This window comes from Schistocerca serialis, chromosome 2, assembly GCF_023864345.2.
Source record: "Schistocerca serialis cubense isolate TAMUIC-IGC-003099 chromosome 2, iqSchSeri2.2, whole genome shotgun sequence".
In the NCBI taxonomy this organism is placed as follows: Eukaryota; Metazoa; Arthropoda; class Insecta; order Orthoptera; family Acrididae; genus Schistocerca; species Schistocerca serialis.
In genome coordinates, this window is record NC_064639.1 from 247751682 (window position 1) to 247773744 (window position 22063).

Sequence of the window (22063 nt, forward strand, 5' to 3'; positions counted from 1 at the left end):
CCGAGGCAGGATTCGAACCTGCGACCGTAGCAGTCTTGCGGTTCCAGATTGCAGCGCCTTTAACCGCACGGCCACTTCGGCCGGCATTGGTATGCCATTGGCGCAATTTTATTACTAGTTTGCCATGTTTGTTCAATAATTGTATGACCAGAGTCTACAGTCATTCAGAGAAGAATTCCTAGTTTTTAGTCAGTCACACAATACAGAGCAGTATTAATCGAACCACATCCTCTGTTGCGCCGCTGCGAAAACTATTCCGGGACACTTACAAACTTCATTTTGCTAAAAATTTTGAAATATTTTGGTTGATGGAAGTGGATGCCAACCCACTGTACAGAGATAAATATATAGAATTTTAAATCAGTGTCATGTGTTTTTGTCAACATTATACAGGGTGATTCAAAAAGAATACCACAACTTTAAAAATGTGTATTTAATGAAAGAAACATAATATAACCTTCTGTTATACATCATTACAAAGAGTATTTAAAAAGGTTTTTTTTTCACTCAAAAACAAGTTCAGAGATGTTCAATATGGCCCCCTCCAGACACTCGAGCAATATCAACCCGATACTCCAACTCGTTCCACACTCTCTGGAGATGTTAGAGAATTGGCTGTTCCCTCAGCTCGAACAAGAAGCACAACAATTCATATTTCAGCAGGATGGAGCGCCACCACATTGGCACTTATCTGTCCGTAACTACCTGAACGTCAATTACCCGAGGCGATGGAACGGCCGCCAGGCAGCCCGTGACAGAGCACTTCATCACTGGCCTCCAAGAAGCCCTGATCTTACCCCCTGCGATATTTTCTTATGGGGGTATGTTAAGGATATGGTGTTTCGGCCACCTCTCCCAGCCACCATTGATGATTTGAAACGAGAAATAACAGCAGCTATCCAAACTGTTACGCCTGATAAGCTACAGAGTCTCTTTGCCCTTCATTGTTTTTTTATGTCGAAACATACAGGGTAGAAGCGTGCGTTACAGGAAGAAGAGTTACATCATCACCTACACTACTGGCCATTAAACTTGCTACACCACGAAGATGACTTGCGACAGACGCGAAATTTAACCGACAGGAAGAAGATGTTGTGATATGCAAATGATTAGCTTTTCAGAGCATTCACACAAGGTTGGCGCCGGTGGCGACACCTACAACGTGCTGACGTGAGGAAAGTTTACAACCGATTTCTCATACACTAACAGCACTTGACCGGCGTTGCCTAGTGAAACGTTATTGCGATGCCTCGTGTAAGGAGGAGAAATGCGTACCATCACGTTTCCGACTTTGATATAGGTCGGATTGTAGCCTATCGCGATTGCGGTTTATCGTATCGCGACATTGCTGCTCGCGTTGGTCGAGGGCCAATGACTGTTAGCAGAATATGGAATCGGTGGGTTCAGGAGGGTAATACGTTACGCCGTGATGGATCCCAACGGCCTCGTATCACTAGCAGTCGAAATGACAGGCATCTTATCCGCATGGCTGTAACGGATCGTGCAGCCACGTCTCGATCCCTGAGTCAACAGATGGGGACGTTTGCAAGACAACAACCATCTGCACGAACAGTTCGACGACGTTTGCAGCAGCTTGGACTATCAGCTCGGAGACCACGGCTGCGGTTACCCTTGATGCTGCATCACAGACAGAGGCGCCTGCGATGGTGTACTCAACGGCGAACCTGGGTGCACGAATGGTAAAACGTCATTTTTTCGGATGAATCCAGGTTCTGTTTACAGCATCATGATGGTCGCATCCGTGTTTGGCGACATCGCGGTGAACGCACATGGAAGCGTGTATTCGTCATCGCCATACTGGCGTATCACCCGGCGTGATGATATGGGGTGCCATTTGTTACACGTCTCGGTCACCTCTTGTTCTCATTGACGGCACTTTGAACAGTGGACGCTACATTTCAGATGTGTTACGACCCGTGGCTCTACCCTTCATTCGATCCCTGCGAAACGTTACATTTCAGCAGGATAATGCACGACCGCATGTTGCAGGTCCTGTGCGTGCCTTTCTGGATACAGAAAATGTTCGACTGCTGCCCTGGCCAGCACATTTTCCAGATCTCTCATCAAATGAAAATGTCTGGTCAATGGTGGCCGAGCAACTGGCTCGTCACAATACGCCAGTCACTACTCTTGATGAACTGTGGTATCATGTTGAAGCTGCATGGGCAGCTGTACCTGTACACGCCATCCAAGCTCTGTTGGACTCAATGCCCAGGCGTATTATTACCGCCAGATTTGGTTCTTGTGGGTACTGATTTCTCAGTATCTATGCAACCAAGTTGCGTGAAAACGTAATCATATGTCAGTTCTAGTATAATATATTTGTCCAATGAATACACGTTTATCATCTGCATTTCTTCTTGGTGTAGCAATTTTAATGGCCAGTAGTGTATATAAACTTATACGATTATCAGGTGAAGGAAATTCTTGATTGATTACCTCTTTAAATCCCAGCAGTACAACTCACAATTAGTTAAAAACGAAGACACAAAGGACAAAATTCACACGGTCCGTAAACACTCAGTTCATCCCGTGCGGCGGTGTTCGCGAAGTCCCCATATCACTCTTGACCTTGTATGCTAGGGCGCTCCTGTCTGTGATGGAGCATCAAGGGTAACCGCAGCCGTGGTCTCCGAGCTGATAGTCCAAGCTGCTGCAAACGTCGTCGAACTGTTCGTGCAGATGGTTGTTGTCTTGCAAACGTCCCCATCTGTTGACTCAGGGATCGAGACGTGGTTGCACGATCCGTTACAGCAATGCGGATAAGATGCCTGTCATCTCGACTGCTAGTGATACGAGGCCGTCGGGATCCATCACGGCGTAACGTATTACCCTCCTGAACCCACCGATTCCATATTCTGCTAACAGTCATAGGCCCTCGACCAACGCGAGCAGCAATGTCGCGATACGATAAACCGCAATCGCGATAGGCTACAATCCGACCTTTATCAAAGTCGGAAACGTGATGGTACGCATTTCTCCTCCTTACACGAGGCATCACAATAACGTTTCACTAGGCAACGCCGGTCAACTGCTGTTTGTGTATGAGAAATCGGTTGTAAACTTTCCTCATGTCAGCACGTTGTAGGTGTCGCTACCGGCGCCAACCTTGTGTGAATGCTCTGAAAAGCTAATCATTTGCATATCACAACATCTTCTTCCTGTCGGTTAAATTTCGCGTCTGTCGCAAGTCATCTTCGTGGTGTAGCAAGTTTAATGGCCAGTAGTGTAGGTGATGATGTAACTCTTCTTCCTGTAACGCACGCTTCTACCCTGTATGTTTCGACATAAAAAAACAATGAAGGGCAAAGAGACTTGTTGATTGGCTTCCCCGTCGGTGATTGACAGAGTATATAATGTTGACAAAAACACATGACATTGATTTAAAATTCTATATATTTATCTCTGTACAGTGGGTTGGCATCCACTTCCGTCAACCAAAATATTTCAAAATTTTTAGCAAAATGAAGTTTGTAAGTGTCCCGGAATAGTTTTCGCAGCGGCGCAACAGAGGATGTGGTTCGATTAATACTGCTCTGTATTGTGTGACTGACTAAAAACTAGGAATTCTTCTCTGAATGACTGTAGACTCTGGTCATACAATTATTTAACGAACATGGCAAACTAGTAATAAAATTGTGCCAATGGCATACCAGTGCCACATCGAAGTGTTACGTCTTTCCTGCGAGAAATGCTCAAAAATAGAAATTCACAAAGAAGCAAAAATTACCAAGATTCGGAAAAGATTAGAATGCATACACACGCAGTTGCAGGCACACAAACATTCATACCCAACCGAGAGTGCTTCAACATATGCAACACCTTTGTGCTACGTTCTTCTTACGGATCAAAGTCAAGTCTGCATTAGGAATCAAACTGAAATGCACAAAAATGCCCAAAAATAGAACTCATCATACAATAAATATTTCGTGAATTAATGAAGGTATAACACACCTGTAGCTCAAAATAAGTTCGTGTATTAAGAATTATTTGCAACTACAGCCAACGAAGGTTACATTAGGATAGCTGGAGGAATAAAGACAAAAGCGAACAGCCAGGCTCCTCCTAGCTGCTCACTAAAAAGTTTGAAGATTGTCTCTTCTTTTACTGTACAGATAACGCGAATTTGAACATAGACTCTTTGGCTGCAAATATATACACGAAATTTTACACAAATATGATCTTTTATAAAGGATTATTACAGTACCTGAAGGTGGCATAACAGCCGAATACCGCTTTGTAAAGTAAAGGGCTAAATACTGTTGATTATTACACCAGTGTCGTCTGTTTTTTCTTTCACAAGGCATTGTTTCCTTACAATTCAAGTATTCCGACTGCAACCGTTTTTCTGGGCTGCTGCCACGTACGCCAGTCAGAAAACATGGCGTCTGATTTGTAAAACCTGTTGAGCAGATGAACTATTTCCGCAGCGGTCTTCAGTACAGAATAGAAGAATAGTAGTCACACTGTAGTGTTATGTAATGTTAGGAACATTATGATTGTTTACCGCACAAGTGGATTTGAGCTAATGAGACAATATTAAGTGATTATACACACAGTGACGTGAACGAGAGATATAACAGCGAAACAGATCGGCTCACTTTTCGCTGCACGTAGTCCTTGCTTACCTGCTGGTACGATTTATTTATTTATTTATTTATTTATTTATTTATTTACAATGCCTGCCTTTTGGCACAGGAAGTGATAGCGAGACTGCTAAGTGCAAACTCGGCTAAGGAAGACGAAACTGATGTCAATCTCCATCTCAGGCCCACAAATCGATCTTACCAGAAAACCTAAGACAGACTAGTTTTTCTGTATTAACGGCGTGGGAGAAATGAGCCAACAGACACAAACGAGCTTCATACCGGTGCAGGAAAATTTTGGAAGGCAACCACTATAAAGCGACCAACAGTTCTCATGATCTTTAAGTGTAAGGTAATTGATGAATGAGGAGCCATTCCTTGAAAAATTATTCGAGTTAACTTTAACTTCAAACGCATAATTGTTACTGTCGGTAGTATTCCCATGACGATTCGTGAAACTGCCATATGCACTTTCTAGAACTCCTTTAACGGCCGTGCGTGCACCAACGAGCTTCTCCATTGCTGCCACAATCCATTGCAGTGTGTTCGTGAACTCTCCGTGGATAGTAAAACCTTGCACCAATTGTTCCTCTGATTTCTTCCACGCTCAAAGGAATTTTGTGCACTTATGGCGGTTGCTTGAGTGGAGCGAAAACAAGACTCTCTAGAAATTATGCTATGGGTTTTTGTCATACTTCTCATAGCCAAATGAAGAGTGGAATACCTACAATCAAATTGACCAGCTTGAAGTCTATTATTGCAAAACAAGTATTTATTTGCTTGAAAATAATCAGGATGATTAAGAAAAAAAATAATGATTTGAAGGAAAATTTTTGTCCGAATTTCCAAAGCCAAACGAAGAGTGCGTAATGGACAAATGGGGTATCAACTTGTCCAACGTGAAGTCTAATTTTCCAAAACAATATTTAATTGCTATAAATAATGCAGGTGAAAAAGAAAAACTTAGTTAACGAGTCCAGGGAAAATTACACAATGAATTTTGTCCGAATTTTTATATGCAAACGAACAGTCAAAAATGTACAAATGCGCTATCAAATTACCCTGCGTGTTTAGTTTTGCAAAAAAAAAAAAAAAAAAGAAACTTAATTACATGAAAGTAATCATGGTAATTATGAGAACTCAATTATTTACGTGAGAGAAAAATGAAATATTTCACCAACAGCTGCTGCGAGCTATATAAATGAGGTCTCAAAAAGTTCATTTCTCGAAGGCATAGCTATTTTGGGCATGAAAAATTAGATTAGTTTGAAATTTAACTGTCAAAATGCTTCCTTCGAATCAAGTATGAAATTCAGGGCATTTCGAGAACAGAAGACGCTGGGAAAGCCGAATATTACTTCTGTTTTACTCGATGCCTTTCCGTTTGTTACTACGAACTGCGTCCTTTCTGACAGGAAATCACGATTCCAGTCGCACAACTGAGGCGATATTCCACAGCCACGTTCGCTATTGTAGCCGCCACAGTCAGTTTCTAGATACAGAGTGAAGGAGGATATGGTTCGGCACGAAGAAACTGGGAACTGGGCTGGATTTTCCGTAATCCGCCAAACTGATGCCGTTATGAGCCGACTGGTCGAGCTGACACCGGAGAGTAATTTCTCAGTGATGGCCGTTGCAAAAAAAGTTCTTAAAAGATGTGTCAGGAGGCAGCGCTTTACAGAAGCGCGGTAAGCAGGCGAAGGAAACGGCCCATGAGAATGCCTACGTTCTGCTCCTGATTCTGACTGGATGAATAGCCTACAGGTTAAATAACTTCGTGGAGCGCTTCGGAGCTTGCGAAATGGAGAATTTAAAGGGCAGCCCACGCGCAATGAAGCAGGAAGCTGCGGGCCTTCTATGATGGAGTTATGTGTTTTAAAGTGCTCATCGTTCCCGAGTTTTGGACGCAGTGGTGCTCTGTGATCATCGAGATTACAGAACGATTACAAATCTTTCGAAAGTGAATTTTCGTGCCCGGGTGTTGAATTGCGATAACCGACTCTCCTGTTTTTCTCAGCGTGATTTGTCGATTAATGAGACTAGACTTCCGCAGGCCTTAGTGCAGAATCTGGGAGCCATCAGTTAGCTGAAGCCGGTGTTGGTTGAAAGTGACGGACTTGGCTAGGGTTAAGATACAATTTAATTTCACTTATTTAGTGCTAATCTCAGTGTGATGTTTTTGAGTGATCTTGTTCCTGTTGGCTTTGAACTGTGTTTGAACTTTGCTCAATTCGTTCACCGCCCTAGTCAACTGCAGCTTCACGATACGTATATTATTGTCGCGATATTATGTCGTTTTCGACGGAAAACGCTTCTAGAAACCGATGACCTGACACTGGGTGAAATGTTAATTAAATCAAGACTCTACGCTGTAGACAGGCGTTGATAGACACCAACGGCGACAGTTGAAAATGTGTGCCCCGACTGGGACTCGAACCCGGGATCTCCTGCTTACATGGCAGACGCTCTATCCATCTGAGCCACCGAGGGCATAGAGGATAGTTCGACTGGAGGTACGTATCCCTTGCACGCTCCCCGTGAGACCCACATTCCCAACATAATGTCCACACACTACATTTGTAATGGCCCTCCTGCCCATTATACTCATTACTCGCGGCAGACAATCTTACAGAGTCCCGTAAGAGTTCGGGCAATTCGTGTGCATCCGCACATAAGAAGAAGGTCAATGGTCGGTTAGCCTTAACTACATGAAGATGGTATCTGTTCTTTCGGAATAGCACTGATTTATAAGACTAAAATATGGAACCGTAGCAATTTCGATGACTTCGCAGTGAACATTGCTGAAATATTTACAGTCGTCTTTATTTACTAAGTATTTATTTCATTAGTTGTGTGTGATAAATAAAAAAATGAAGTATTTCATGAGTATCGAAAGAGAATAGGGTATTCTGCGTCGCTTTTGTCAGTAAACAGGAAAAGGTCAAACTTTTCAATATCTTTATTAGTGGTCTCATGGATGTTGTTCTGAACATGCAGTATGAAATACCAAAAAGTATGCAAAATCGTAGAAAAAAAGGAAATGTAGAGATACATTTTTTGTTAACGTGAGAGAAGTTATCCACAATACAAAACGTTTATTCAGAAGAAATTGATGAAAACGGTGAAGTCAGAAGAGCAGAGACGAGCTCATGAGCTGCCAGTAGGATAGATAATGACGTCGTGAACCTGAAACAAAAGTTCAATTTAGTCATTACCAGTTTAAGAGAGAGTAAAAGTAGTGAATAAGCAAAGATACGTAGGAAACACAACCGAATTCTAAGAATATCTAGCTACAGATATTTCTGTTACACAGCTTGCCTGTCACTCTCTCTACGGCCTGTTCCTATTTCCTTCAAAACTTCTGTTCCCAGGTCACATATCTTTCTGAAGTACTTTTTCTATCAGTCACCATAACTATGTATCACTTTAAGGAGAGTGCAATGTAGTTTGGAAGCGTCTAACAGCCACTATGACTTCAGCAAAGAAATACAAGCACATAATAGTGCGGAGCTGATACACTATGTACTGTAAAGGGCAAGCGACATCTTCGTTGACGGTAGATAGTAATCGAACTTTCTGATCGTGCTATTGACGGAAAGGATTGTAACGATAGCGGGATTTTGACTGATCAATTAATTATGCCTATCCAACTACATCTTTAATCCTCCAGTGTTGTATAAGTCTCATAACTTTTCATTCCACCAACGCTCTTACAATACGACGTCTAAAAATAGAATCAATTACGTTCTTATTCACTGCAAAAATTGTGTCTGACGTCGGGCGAATTAACAGAATCAAATTAAACTCAATGTCAGTCACATCTGCGAGAATTTTAAGCCTCATTTACAATTGTTTTCCAAATGTAATTAATTCAGTGAGATGTTAATGGCGTCGTGGCCGAGCATCCCTACGGTAAATAAAGATCAATCAGTACCCTACTATAAGCTAAGTCAATAGAACAGTAACTGGGGAATCGATAATAGTCGATATGTGGACCATGGAGAATGAACTATACACAAAAAGCATTGTCAAAGGCAAGTGAATGAGAGATTGGTCTAGAAATGAAGAAGAAAACAGAGATCTGACGTCTGTTTGCTCAGTCTACGGAAGTTGTTTTACACTGAGGCGACAGAAGTCGTGGGATACCACCTAATACCGTGTCGGACCTCCATTTGCCAGGCGCAGTAGAGCGACTCGACGGGACATGGACTCGATAGACGTCCCCTGCAGATATACTGAGCCATGCTACCACTACAGACGTCCACAATTACGAAAGTGTTGCCGGCGCAGGATTTTATGCACGAACTGTCCTCTCATTTATGCCCCACAAATGTTCGATGGGATTCATGTTGGGCGATCTGGGTGGCCAAATCATTCGCTTGAACTGTCCATAATGCGCTACAAACCAATGATGAACAACTCTAGCCCTGTGACATGATGCACTGTCAGCAATAAAAATTCCGTCGTTGTTTGGGAACATGGAAACCATGAATGGCCGCAAATGGTCTCCAAGTAACCGGTTACAACCATTTGCAGTCAATGATCGGTTCAGGTGGACCAGAGGACCGAGTCCATTCCTTGTAAATACAGTCCACACCGTTATGGAACCACCACCAGCTTGCACAATACCGTGTTGACAACTTGTGTTCATGGCTTCGTGGGATATAAGCCACATTCGAACCGTACCATCAGCTCCTACCAGCTGAAATCCGGTTTCATCTGACAAGCCACGGTTTTCCAGTCGTCTAGGGTCCAAAGTTACGGTCGCAGGCCCGGGAGAGGCGGTACAGACACGCCGTACGGTTAGCAAGGGCACTCGCGTCGGTCGACTGCTGCCATAGCGTATTAACTTAAAATTTCGCCGCTGCTATCACTCGTTAAGCGAAGGCCGTCGGCCACTGCGTTGTAAGCGGTGAGAGGTAATGCCTGAAATTTGGTATTCTCGGCACACTCTTGACACTGTGGATCTCGGAATACTGAATTCCCTAACGATTTCCAAAATGGAATGTCCCATGCGTCTGGTTCTAACTACCATTCCGCGTTCAATGTCTGTTAATTCGCGTCGCGCTGGCAGAATCACGTCGAAAACCATTTCACATGAAACACTTGAGTAAAAAAACAGCTCCACCAACGCATCGCCCTTCTTAAACCTTGTGTACGGGTTATTAGACCATCTGAATATGTGAATATCACTATCCCGTGATGTTTGTCACTTCGGTATATAATGTTATGATTAGAAGTACGTCACACAGGGGCGCGAACATTGCATAATTTGTTACATTTAAGAAAAACATGAAAATTTTCTGTTGTGATTAATTCAGAACCAGATAAGAGAAATGGTAACAGTAAACACTTTATAGCTCTTCAAGAAACAGAAATTTTTGCCCTGGATGAATTCCAGCTCGAGAGCCGAAATACGACATACAAGCGCGTGCAACCGTTTTGTTTTGTGGATATGGAATCAAGAAAGTAATATTTTTTTCCTACTGTACTGTAATCCATTCTAAAAGGGGTTATGTTGTCAGATAACTGAAATTAAATTTTCTATAAAGAAAATAAGAACCCACCATGGAGATGAGCAAAATAAAAAAGCATTCTGTTTGAACGGACAATATTCAGATGCGTTCGTATAGACCTTTACAAAGGGAGCGAATGGTCGCAGTCTGTAAATTACTGAACCCTTTTTCCATGCGTTTCGGAAAGTTGTGTTGCTTGTTTGGTCTATACGTACGAAGGAAGTTATGAGCAGCGCTAACAGTCAAAAGAGTTGATCTACAAGTTTCCGTCTGTAAGTTCATGGTTCATGTCCTGTGCATCATGCCGAAAGCACAATTTTTGAGAGGGAAAGATCCGTTAAAGGTTTTGATAAAAAAAATTAACCTCATCCAAAGTATTTGTTTGTTCCATGACTCTCTCTTCCATCACCTCGTAGCGAACGATGTCCATTTTGCTAGTAGATGATGAGAATGACACTCATTAAAACGAGGCGCCTTTCTGATGAGTATGCACGGGTGGAGACCCAATAACTCTATATCTGTTAAACTTCCCTGTCAAGGCAACGAGATTCTATAGAAGGTATTACAAAAGTTGTATAGTCCAAAATAAAAATATCAGAAGGTAATCGATTTTCTGAGACGCGGTGAAGATCGGTAGGAGCCACATGAGCTTACCTGGACTCGTGGGTGCTGCGACAGCATGTAGACAACGGCCTCCGCGACGTCTTCAGACTCCAGGCAGGGAATCGTGTCGTAGAGGTTCGGAGGAAGACCATCGAAGTTAGAGAGAAACTCTGTCCTCACGGCTCCTGGAGAAACTTCCTGTTTTGAAAGATGGTGCATTAATTTGGGGCTTGTTTCTGACTCTTCATATGTACAATTATATTTCATGACAAACATTAGCGGATTAAATTGAGTGACGGATTAGTAAAAACACATCAGTTATCAGAAATTGTCAGGACGACACACGATGGAGTACCCAAAAGAAACGGAACTAACTTTTTTCTAGGCAGAGCTTTTGTAGTACTGCGTTTTGCCGCTAAGAGCGCATGGCGCGAATATTCCAGAGTCATTAAGCCGAGTGCCGTGGCTCAAGGAGGTCTGGACTAGTTTCGGCAGAGTTTATAGTAACTAATATTTTGTATGGTTATCGTTTTAGCAATGCTGATTTTCATGAACAGCGTGCGGAGGTGAAATTGTAATCCTTGCTCGTAAAGAGTCGATGGAAACTCTCGAAACTTTAAAATCAGTGTCCAAGGACGCTGCTGTGTGGGAAACTCAAGTTTATGAGTGGTTTTCCCATTTCAAAAATTGTGAAATGTCGACTGATGACAAAAGTCACTCTGGTCATTCTTCCACAGCCCGAACACATGAAAATGTTGAAAACATTCGTGCAGTCGTCGAAGATGATCGACGACGGGCCATTGAAGATACTGTGGAGCTGTCAGAAGTGGAAGTCAATGCACCAAACTGTGATGGAAGATCTGGGAATGAAAAGGGTGGTTGCCAAATTCGTGCCACGACTGCTGCCTGCTAGACAATAACAAGATCGCGTGGAAGCATGTTGTGCTTCGAAAGACGGATCCCGAAATGATCCAAACCTTTTTTTCGAAAATTATCGCAGGTGATGAAACTTGGTGCTTTGCTTACGATTTTGAATCAAAGCAACACTCAAACCACTGGAAAACTTCAAGTTCGCCTTGCCCCAAGAAAGCTCGCCAGGTGAAATCAAACATTAAGACAATGCTGATTTGTTTTTTCGATGAGAGAGGAGTCGCCCATTCAGGCTTTCTACTTGGAAGTTTTGAAAAGATTGCCCAACTGTCTGAGGTGGAAGCTGTCTGATTGCCTATTTTGTGGCAGTCAGGTGACTGATTTTTCCATCATGACAATTCCACTACTCACACAGCCCTGTCTGTGCGACAATTCTTGGCCAAAAAGGTCTGATCCGTGTTTTACCGCTCATACTCGCCCAACCTTCCCCGTACGACATTTTTTGTTTCCTGGAATGAAAAGAGACATGAAATGAAAGCATTTTGCTGTTGTTGCTGAAGTGAAGAAAAACGCGATGGAGACGCTGTCAGGCATCACAAAAGATTGAATTTAAACAATGTTTTGAAAAATGGAATAACAGATCAGGCAAGTGTATTAATGCAAATGGATAGTACTTTGAAGTGGTTTGAAGGTTTGTGCTTGAAATGTGAATAAGTAAGTTTAAAAAATTGTTCCATTTCATTTGGGCACCACTTCGTCCCTACGTTTCTCACATACATAAACATTAAAAGACGATAATTAACGATGAGTCCGACATTTTGCAAGTGCACAGATATTTTTTTTTCTTGGTTTAACAACCAAACGTAAAAGGCACTCAAGATGTAGAAACGGCAAACAATAAGAAAAATGGCCCTATGTTTTACCAAACTGGTATCTTCAACTTGGCGCGTTGGTGGGATGATTGCCTCATTGCCCATGGCGAATTCTGCCCAAATGCCACACCGATTGTGGACTGTGTGACCATTGAAGGAAAATTTTTGAATTCTCCTTAAACATTTTATTTCCTACCAGCTTACATTTTCCTGAAATGCCTCATCCGCCTCCGCTATGAACTATATCTTCAATCTTTAGTCTTTCTCTATACCTTTGAGTCCCAGTTATATTTTGTTCCTATTTAAATATAAATTGCACATGGCTATAACTACTAGTCATGTCAAAACCAGGCAATGAATGCCTAGATTGCATTTGACTTTTATATCTGCGGTTGTCTAGAATAAAATCTATTTGGTATCTAGCACTATCTCCTGGTGCTGTCTGTGGATTCCGTCTTCTGTTAGGAATTTTGAATGTGTTCGTCAGGATCGTTTCACAGTGTTCACAGAATTCTTATAGCCTTTCGCCTCTACTATTCATGTTTTCCATCCCGAATTTGCCTACCGAGCGAGGTGGCGCAGTGGTTAGCACACTGGACTCGCATTCGAAAGGACGACGGTTCAATCCCGCGTCCGACCATCCTGACTTAGGTTTTCCGTGATTTCCCTAAATCACTCCAGGCAAATGCCGGGATGGTTCCTTTGAAAGGGCACGGCCGACTTCCTTCCCCATCCTCCCCTGATGCGATGAGACCGATGACCTCGCGGTTTGTTCTCCTCCCCCAAGCAACCCCAACAAGAATTTGCCAACCCATTCTGGACTGAGGCAGCTGTCCAAACATTGGAGACACCTATTACCATAACACTGATGTTTTTATTTGTTATTCCTAGAAGTTCTCCTATTTGATCGTGCTTATCTTCTACTCCCTATTGGTCACTATATCTTGTATTGTGCATAGGTGTACTGGAGAAACCTTTAGTCGATCTTTAAAATGGTAGGTATTAATCACACTGTTCTTCCATTTTCCATAAACAGGTGGGGAATTGCTACATCACTTGATACAGATTTTTCTTTCCAGTAAAAATACCTTTGCAGTTTCTGATACATCTAACACATCTAGTTCAGCATCTTAATTTTTCTAGTTTTCCGGAATTTAATTCTTCTGTTTTTGCAGCTAAAGTGGAATTATTGCATTCCATGTTGCAATTTTAAATTTTCTACTACTTTCCGTTTTTCAAGGATTTCGCTTAATGTGGACCTGAGAAACCTTGTTGTGGCTGCTTCTCATGGACTGCGATTACCTTGGTCGGTGGTCTGATTTATTTCCTTCTTTGTATCCATTTGGCTACAGAACTTGTGATATCCCTAATATCTTTAATGCGGTGGTTTCTCTTTGGTTTCCGCCTTCTCATGACGTTGATTTTCAGTGAGATTCATCCACCTTTGGGGTACATTTCACAACCCCAGGATAAGAGATTGCCCTAACTTCCTCATAGTGATCATAAAGAAGGGAACCGTTTATAACGGCAGTCATTTGGTCTCCACTTACGTTGGCAGCCTACTGCATACATCCTGTTACCACGATTAGTCGTAAGTCGGGAGAGTCAGTTCATTGGAATAGAACACGGTGACCTTTCCTCGTTCCTCGGTTTACTGAAGAGATGAAGTCTTCTTTTGTCAAAAATGAGTTTTATGGAGAACTTATAGAAGGGGATGGGATAGAAAAAGAGACTGTAAAAGTAACAAAACACTACACGCCAGACTAGAAAATCCTGTCCCATTAATTGCACTCGCTAGAAAACCGTTAATATGAATGATACTTAAAATGAAGACCTTGTTTTAGGCTTATTGTTTGATGAATGGAATATACCAGATATGTAAGGAGCCTTTAGCAGGGATGTGAACTACTTTCAATAATATGATGATGGAACGGTGGTACCTAATGTGGAAATATAACGGTCGACTGCGATGACTAGTTTATGATTAAGAACTCACCCCAACGCGAAGCTTGCTCTTCCTGGCGACCAGGTCCTTCCGGAGTCCTTCCAGCAGCGTCTTCACGGCGTGCTTGCTCGCTGTGTACATCGACAGGTAGGCGGCTATTGGAGGATTGTGCGCCACAATACTGTGAACACAGAGGGCGTCGCATGTAAGTGGCGAGTCTTTGTGTTTGCTATAATAGCCTACGATGCATAAATTCAGTAAGAGATTACTTAGCTCATTGCAGGTAGAACGGTCACGACAAAGAACAAGTATGTTCAAGTGTGTGTGAATCCCTAAGTGACCAAACTGCTGAGGTCATCGGTCCCTAGACTTACACACTATTTAAACTAACTTACGCTAAGGACAACACACACAGCCATGCCCGAGGGAGGACTCGAACCTCCGGCGGAAGGGGCCATGCGATTCATACATGGTGCCTCTAACCGCGCGGCCACTCCGCGCGGCGACAAAGAACAGTGACGTGAAGACAAGAGATGACTGTGGTGTTAGCCAGTAATTTTGTCTCTTCGATTAAAGATTAGCATAGGTACACCGAAAAGTAAAGACTTGTTGATGAAATTTTAGTAACTTATTTTGATTGACAGGACAGAAAGGAGATGAGATATATTCTATATGATCAAAAGTACCTGGGTTACTGTTACTGGACATTTATATAGCGTGTGTCCACCCTTCGCCTCAATGACGTCTTGAACTGCTGGGGACACTTTCAATGAGAAGTCTGAATATCGGTGGAGGAATGACAGCCCATTCTCTCTCAACAGCCGAAACCAGGGAAGGTCGCGATATTGGAACCTGGGGTGCGCAGCGAAGTCGATGTTCTAACTCACACCAGAGGTGTTCCATTGGGTTCAGGTCGGCACTCTAGGCAGGCCAGTCCATTTCGGAAATGTTATTGCCCACAAAAAATTGCCTCACAGGTGCTGCATTATGAAAGGGTCCATTGTCGTGCTGATGTAATCATCCTCTCCGAATATTTCGTCTACTGTAGGCAGTACACAGTACTATAAAATGTGTTCATATCCCATTTACCGTTTCTTTGAGCATAGTAGCAGGACTACAACCTAAGCACGACAAACTCTCCCATACCGTAACACCACCTTCTCAGTATTTCACTGTTGTCACTACAGCACTACAACACCTAACACGAAACCTTCCGTCGGAATGCCAGAGGTTATGGTGTGATTCATCGCTCCAAATCACTCGTTTCTAGTCATCCACTCTCCGGAGGCGTCGCCCTGTACATCTCCTCAAGCGTCGCTTAGCAATGACTAAAGAAATGTGTGACTTTTGAGGTCCTGCTCGATCATTCTATCCCATTCTTTTTAACTCCCTACGCACAGTCTTGTACTAGATGAGCTGCTAGTAGTACTTTGGAACTCACTTCCTCTAATTTCATGCCTTTTTGTTTACAACTACCTTCCGCAATGCTCGACGTTGCCTGTCCGGCACTAAGCTAGGTCTGTCTATTCGTGGTTGTTTCTTTTCATTAATGCTTCACAGTCACAACATCAGCAGTGCACATGGGCAACTTTAGAAGGGTTGATATGTCCCTGATGGATCTGTTACTCAGGTGACATCCAATGACCAGTCCTTGTTCGAAATAACTGAGCTCGCCTGACAGACCCATCCTGTTGTTACTCCTTCCTTAATGAAACACGCACTGCTCATCTCCTTTTATATTGACGGATCCACCTCTCATGGCATCTAGTGGCCAATTCCACATTACATAGGAGTGTCCGGATAGTTTCATCACACAATGTGCTATAATCCCTGCGTGCAGTGGTCCACGGCAGAGAGCGCATAACATCTCACCTTCAATGTCGAAGAGAGAAGAATGGAGTTGTGTTGCACACGCGAGTTACGAAATCACATTTGACACGACTAGAATCTTCCAAGAATCTCTTTGTACAATGTAAGACTACAACCCTTGTCACCATATCCAAACTTCCTGTCCCCAAGTCCCTACCTGCCCCACTGACACGTCGCTGCACCCAGCCAACTACCTACGTCCCTAACCGACTTCTGTAGACATCAAATACTTTGTCATCACTCCTATGAAATATCCACCATTCTGAGCATCCCCAACTTATCCTAAAAATTCAACTGGATGTCCGCTCTACATTCTGTGTCAATGCCACAGCTAGAGTTCCCAAAACCACTCTCACTTCATTTTCACCAAAGTAGATACCCTCGTAAAATTTCTCTCACACTTAACAATGTGCTGTACATTTCATCCTATTGCAGCCAATCTCCTCCAATGCACACCAGATTCTACCCCTTCTATTCAGCCCTTGTATGTCCACCGATAAATGCTTCCTTCTTTAAAAAAAGAAATGGCTTTGAAAACCAGCCACTTGCTCCTCTCAGCTCCACTCACCTGGCAACCCCTTCCTATACTCCTGCTTTACCCGGAGCTGGTAATACTGGCTCTGAAAATCTCTCCCATAAAATTCAACAGCATCTGTCCGCATCGTTAGTAGCAAAACAACAACGCCACGTTAATCGCCACTGAAATCTTCATCACCACATCCAGATTTCGTTGTCTACTGTCAATATTTTTCTGTATGTTCAGTCTCCACACTATAACTTTGAATTCATACGGGTGAAGAGAATTGCTTTAAGGCAGTCCCCCCTCCCCCCTTTTCCAATGGGGAATGAAAGAAGAATAAAGAAAGATAGAAGGAAACTGAGGATTTGCATGAAGTCAATCAGGTTGCTTCTGTAAATGTGAAGGCAGTAGAGATGGTTGTGATCTAGGCTCCATAATGGAGACTAGGCCTAAGAAAAAGCACCTTCATAGAATTTCTGGAACTACAGAATGTCATTCAACAATGTACACACATGTCGTCACACGCTAAGATCAAAATCAAGAGTGACGCACTGTCAAAAGAGAGTACGTATTCTGGGTTTCCTCCAGACACAGTTCTGGTACGATACGGATAACAGGTGAACCACAATTGGGGAGTGAAATGTCGCACTTACTAGATACGTACTACAACAATGAAGTACGTGGAACAGTGCGATTCTTGAGTGAAAACGGTATCTTGCACAGAGATAACCCTTGAAATTCTGGCTGTGTATGAACCATACGCAATTCGCGTGCAGCCGTAATGAAATTGTGCTATTTGACAAGGCCGCACGGATGTGGCTGATGCTGATCGGAAGAGAAGGCCATCGACAACGACGAAAGACGTCTGTGCCCAGGCAGCCGAGGAAGTGATTCACGGGAATCTTAAATCTTCCGGTGGTGAACACTTTCACACACAGGTTCTCGAACTTCTCCGTGACCAAGGAGCAGATCTCTATCGTCGAGGAAGTCAACGACTGAGAGAACGTTCCGACCGTTGTTTAAAAGAACTTGGTGACTACGTTGAAAAATAGCGTCATTTGTCTGTGTCACTCGAAGAAAAATTAAGAATTCAATGAAAGTTATTTTGCTTGCCATAATAATGTGTAAGTCACTTTTTGAAGCGCTGTCGTACAAGGATCAAGAGAGAATGAGCCGTGGCTGGCTCATGCTATGCGCTGGATTAAACCTTCGTTGCGATTCTGTGTTTAGTTTCCCGCGGTTCTCGCGATTATGCTGTTATCCTCTCCTTCCGCGAGTGGCAGCAGCGGTGTGTATCGATATTCCCATCTTGCACTATCTTTGACTGGCGTTTATAGTTTCCGGCTGGGCGGTGTGCGACCAGTCGGTCTGGTAGCGTGGAGCAGCAATGAATTCTCCGCCAGACGTAGTTTGACCGGAGCCACTGGCGGTCTCTATGCAGTGTCGGAGTGTGTGGGGCTGTTCCCATTGCTACAAGGTCCGTGGCTCACCGACCCTGGACACGAAAGTAGAGTTTTGATTTAATCTACCAGCAAGTCAAGACTGTTTACATTGTGTCGTTTGGAGTTCGTTGTCGGCTGTTGGGATATTGCCGCAAGCAACAACGTGGTTTTCAAGTTGGAAAATTCTAGCCCCCCTCCGGTGGAGTTTCAGTGCTTTTGGTTATTTGAATTGAAGTGCACCAGCGGAATCTTCTGCCTTGTGGCCGTTAACGTTGCGGTTACCTGCCCTGACCGTTGACGTAAATTTCAGGCAGTGTAGTTTTCTCATCGTATTGTTGCTGTCCAGCACGATGCGTAGTTTGACAGCTCCATGTACGATTGGTTGTGGGCGCCAATATCTTCTACGTTGTTCTGTTGAACTCCCTGTTGTGCCCTGGTCGTGTGAGGTGGAAGTTATCCTGTTGGTGGGTCCGTTGACTGTCCGTCGGTTGGGTTGTCGTCGGATCGTGAATGATTGGCCCGACTGCCTGTCTCACCCAAGCGAGCGTTAGTGTTTGAATTCCAGGCCGACCCTCGAACATCTGAGCGCCATTGGGTGTACTACCTTTTTTTATTTGTTCTTGTTGTTTGTACTTGTATGGCTTCTAGCCGATTCTTTTTAAATTAAGGGTTTTTTGCCCTTAGGGCGTAAGATTCTTTAGGCCCTCAGCCTAATTTAAAGAGCTGTTTCACGTAAGACCTTTGCCATTTTAAAGGTTTTAATGTTGTTGAATTTTAAGTGTTGGGCCTTCAGCCGATTTTGAGTTTGAGTTGTTTTGCTCTTAAGACCTTCAGCCTATTTCAAAGAACTGTTTCACGTAACGCATTTGGTATTAAAAAATTAATATTATGAAGTTTTAAGTGTTAGGCCTTCAGCCGATTTGAATTTAACTTGTTTACTCTTGAAGTGTCTGATTCTTTGGGCCTTCAGCCTACTTAAAGAACTGTTTTAAGAAAAGGCTTTGCCTTTTAAAATTCTGTTTTGGTTGAGTTTTGCCTAATTAAGAACTGTTTTACATAAGGCCTTTGTATTTTTTTAAATTAATGTTGTTTAGCCTTAAGTGTTGGTTTTCCAGCCGATTTTGAATTCAAATTGTTTGATCTGAAAATCTCAGATTCTTTGGGCCTTCAGCCTAAATAAAGAATTGTTGTAAGGTAAGGCACGCCTTTTAAATTTCTGATTATGCTTGCGTTTTAAGTTATTGGCCTTCAGCTTTTTTTAAAATTAAAGTGCCTTTCAGCTGGTAATTAAGTCCCAAACATTATATCTGTATGTTTCAAAAAAAATCTTTTTGGGCCCCTGTAATGTTTGATCAAATAATACAGTTTTATGTTCGAGTGTAACTGACAACCCCTTATTTTGGCCGCTTTCCACAATTTATACTATCTGTTCTGTCCTGCGGGTTCAGCAGGGCTTATCAGAGAACAATAACTATGGAAGACCAGGAGGGAAGTGCTCGGATTAAGAAAGGCCCAAGACAAGGATGCAGCGCGTCTCCTTAAGCAAAGCAAAGCACATGTAGCTTGCCACCTAAACGCCAAGATTTAAGATGCGTGGCGTTTCTAAAAGGTTCAGGAAGTAAAATGTTTAGAAACATGAACTCATAAATGGCGACATTTTGGAGGGACATCAGCTGGATGGAAACTTAAAAATTGAATTCTTTGATAAAGATAGTAAAATCAATAAGTCGCACTTATACCACGTAACAGAAGGGAAGTCGGCTAAGACGTTACGTACTTGTTGTACTGAGCCCTACCTGCTGATGTGGATGATGAAGCCGTCGTCGACGCCTCTTCTCAGCATGTCCTGCACCGCCTCCCTGGTGCAGATGCTCAGACCCAACACGTTCACATCCAGGATGCGCTTCCAGTCTTGTGTCTTACCGGCTGCAAACACAAAGAATAGCGGTTTTCATAGGCTGAATGTTCACATGAAAGAAGCAATATCGTAACTTACGTTTCGTTCACTAGCATTAGGAATTCTTCTAGTTTCCGTCCTTTCAGTAAATTGCTAAAATTGTATTCCAAGTCCCCCAGTCCCCTCAAAAGTGCCGTTTTGCTTTCCCATTAATAGATAAAAAATAAAAATAAAAACAGTGCATAAAGCTTAAATCTGGATGGCCGGATGGGGACACTATCCATACCTCTTCCGAGTGGGAATCACTGCGACGTCTCACTCGGCACCAGAATACACTGGCAGTGCATCTTTGAAAACACAATACGGAAAGAAAAAAACAGCATAAGAGTGGTACAGGAAATATGGAAGAACTGATGAGTACGCCAGATCCAGAATGTAAAAGTAATAGGAAAAGTACATAAAGTATATCCGTAAAAGAAGTAACGGAAACATAGAGAATAAACGTACTAGATGATTAGATGTTTCCTGTCGTGCCTGAACCTACTGCTGTGTCAGTTCTTGAAGACTGTTCGGTGGACACTGATATGAAAGCATATGTCTTCCCGCCGCATACCAGACATACTCTACGGATGATGAATCAGGGGGCCGGGCAACCCAGTCCAAATGTGGTGTGAACTGCTGTATTGCGTCTTGCTTACCTTGGTGATCATGAATGGTATGGCAACATACTAGCGACCGTACAGGCCGCCTTCAACAATTAGCAGTTCCGTCCTACTGGCGGATTCAATAGCTCCTAACACCATGATTTCAGGTGTTCCAGAAGTTATGAAACGTCCCCTTTGGAAAATTATGAATGATTGTGCTGGTAAACGTCTACGTTATTTGATACAGAGACAGCTGAGTAAAACTGAACGTACTCAAACAGTTTTCTCTTTACTTGTTCTGATCACTAAACTGACACAATATTTTTAGCGCAACGCAATCTGACTTTCAATAATCCCTACAAAAGAATGGCCTATACCTTTCATGAATCACTTACCTCACAAAAATCTTCGTTACTCGAACTACAGCAATACAGCGAGCGGCAATACTGCCAGCTAATTAAAAGATTCTTACTACTGAAGGCACTTACTACTGATAGGCATAGTTAGCAAATGAAAGATTTTGATAGAGAACAAACAATGTATTACCTTAATAACGTTCAAAAGTCATCATATGTATCTATCAATTCAAGACAACCATCTTTACAAATTTCCTTTTTCTGGCAGACACACGTGCAGATCGTCGGCTTACAGTAACCTCTCAAAACTCTGCCATCTCTCTCTCCACATCCACCACTGCCGGGGGCTTACCTCCAACTGCGCAACGCTGCGGGCTGTTCCCATTCAACTGCCCAACACTACACAACCAAATATTCCAACAGTGAGTCCAACCAGCCACAGACTGCACACAGCACAGTCAGTGATTTTCACACAGAGCGCTACGTGGCGTTACCAACATAAAAACTTAAACAGCCTATGTACAGCCTACCTACAAAGTTGGTTCTCGAGAATTACAGTTTCCTGTGGTCTTCCAACAGGTCTTACAGGGCACCTGACTACCACTGTCAGGAGGAAGATTCTTTACTGAACAGCACAGAACACAAATTCCCAATTAACTATATCTACACACTGTGTTTCTCAACTTTCTATGGTTCCAGTGTAGCAAGTTCCTGCGCCACACTGACATACGGATTGGCAACAGTGAGGAGAGGTTAATGTATGAGTAAGCAATAATAGGAGAGCCTCCGCCTAGCACGCGCACAGTTTGTCTTCACCAATAAGTTGTTTTTAGACGCGCAGTCCCAACTCAGACCTTGGTGGTGGTGGTAAGTTCCTATACGACCAAACTGCTGAGGTCATCGGTCCCTAGGCTTACACACT

The 22063-nt window shown here is 43.0% G+C and overlaps 1 protein-coding gene and 1 non-coding gene across 4 annotated transcripts in view; both read right to left on the reverse strand.

Moving 5' to 3' along the window:
* The window catches only part of LOC126456997 (dehydrogenase/reductase SDR family member 11-like), a 604547-nt gene that overhangs the window by 571485 nt on the left and 10999 nt on the right, over nucleotides 1-22063 (reverse strand). The window lies entirely within an intron of this gene.
* Nucleotides 7024-7098, reverse strand: Trnat-ugu (transfer RNA threonine (anticodon UGU)). Its single transcript has one exon. It is a non-coding gene; the product is annotated as a tRNA-Thr (tRNA).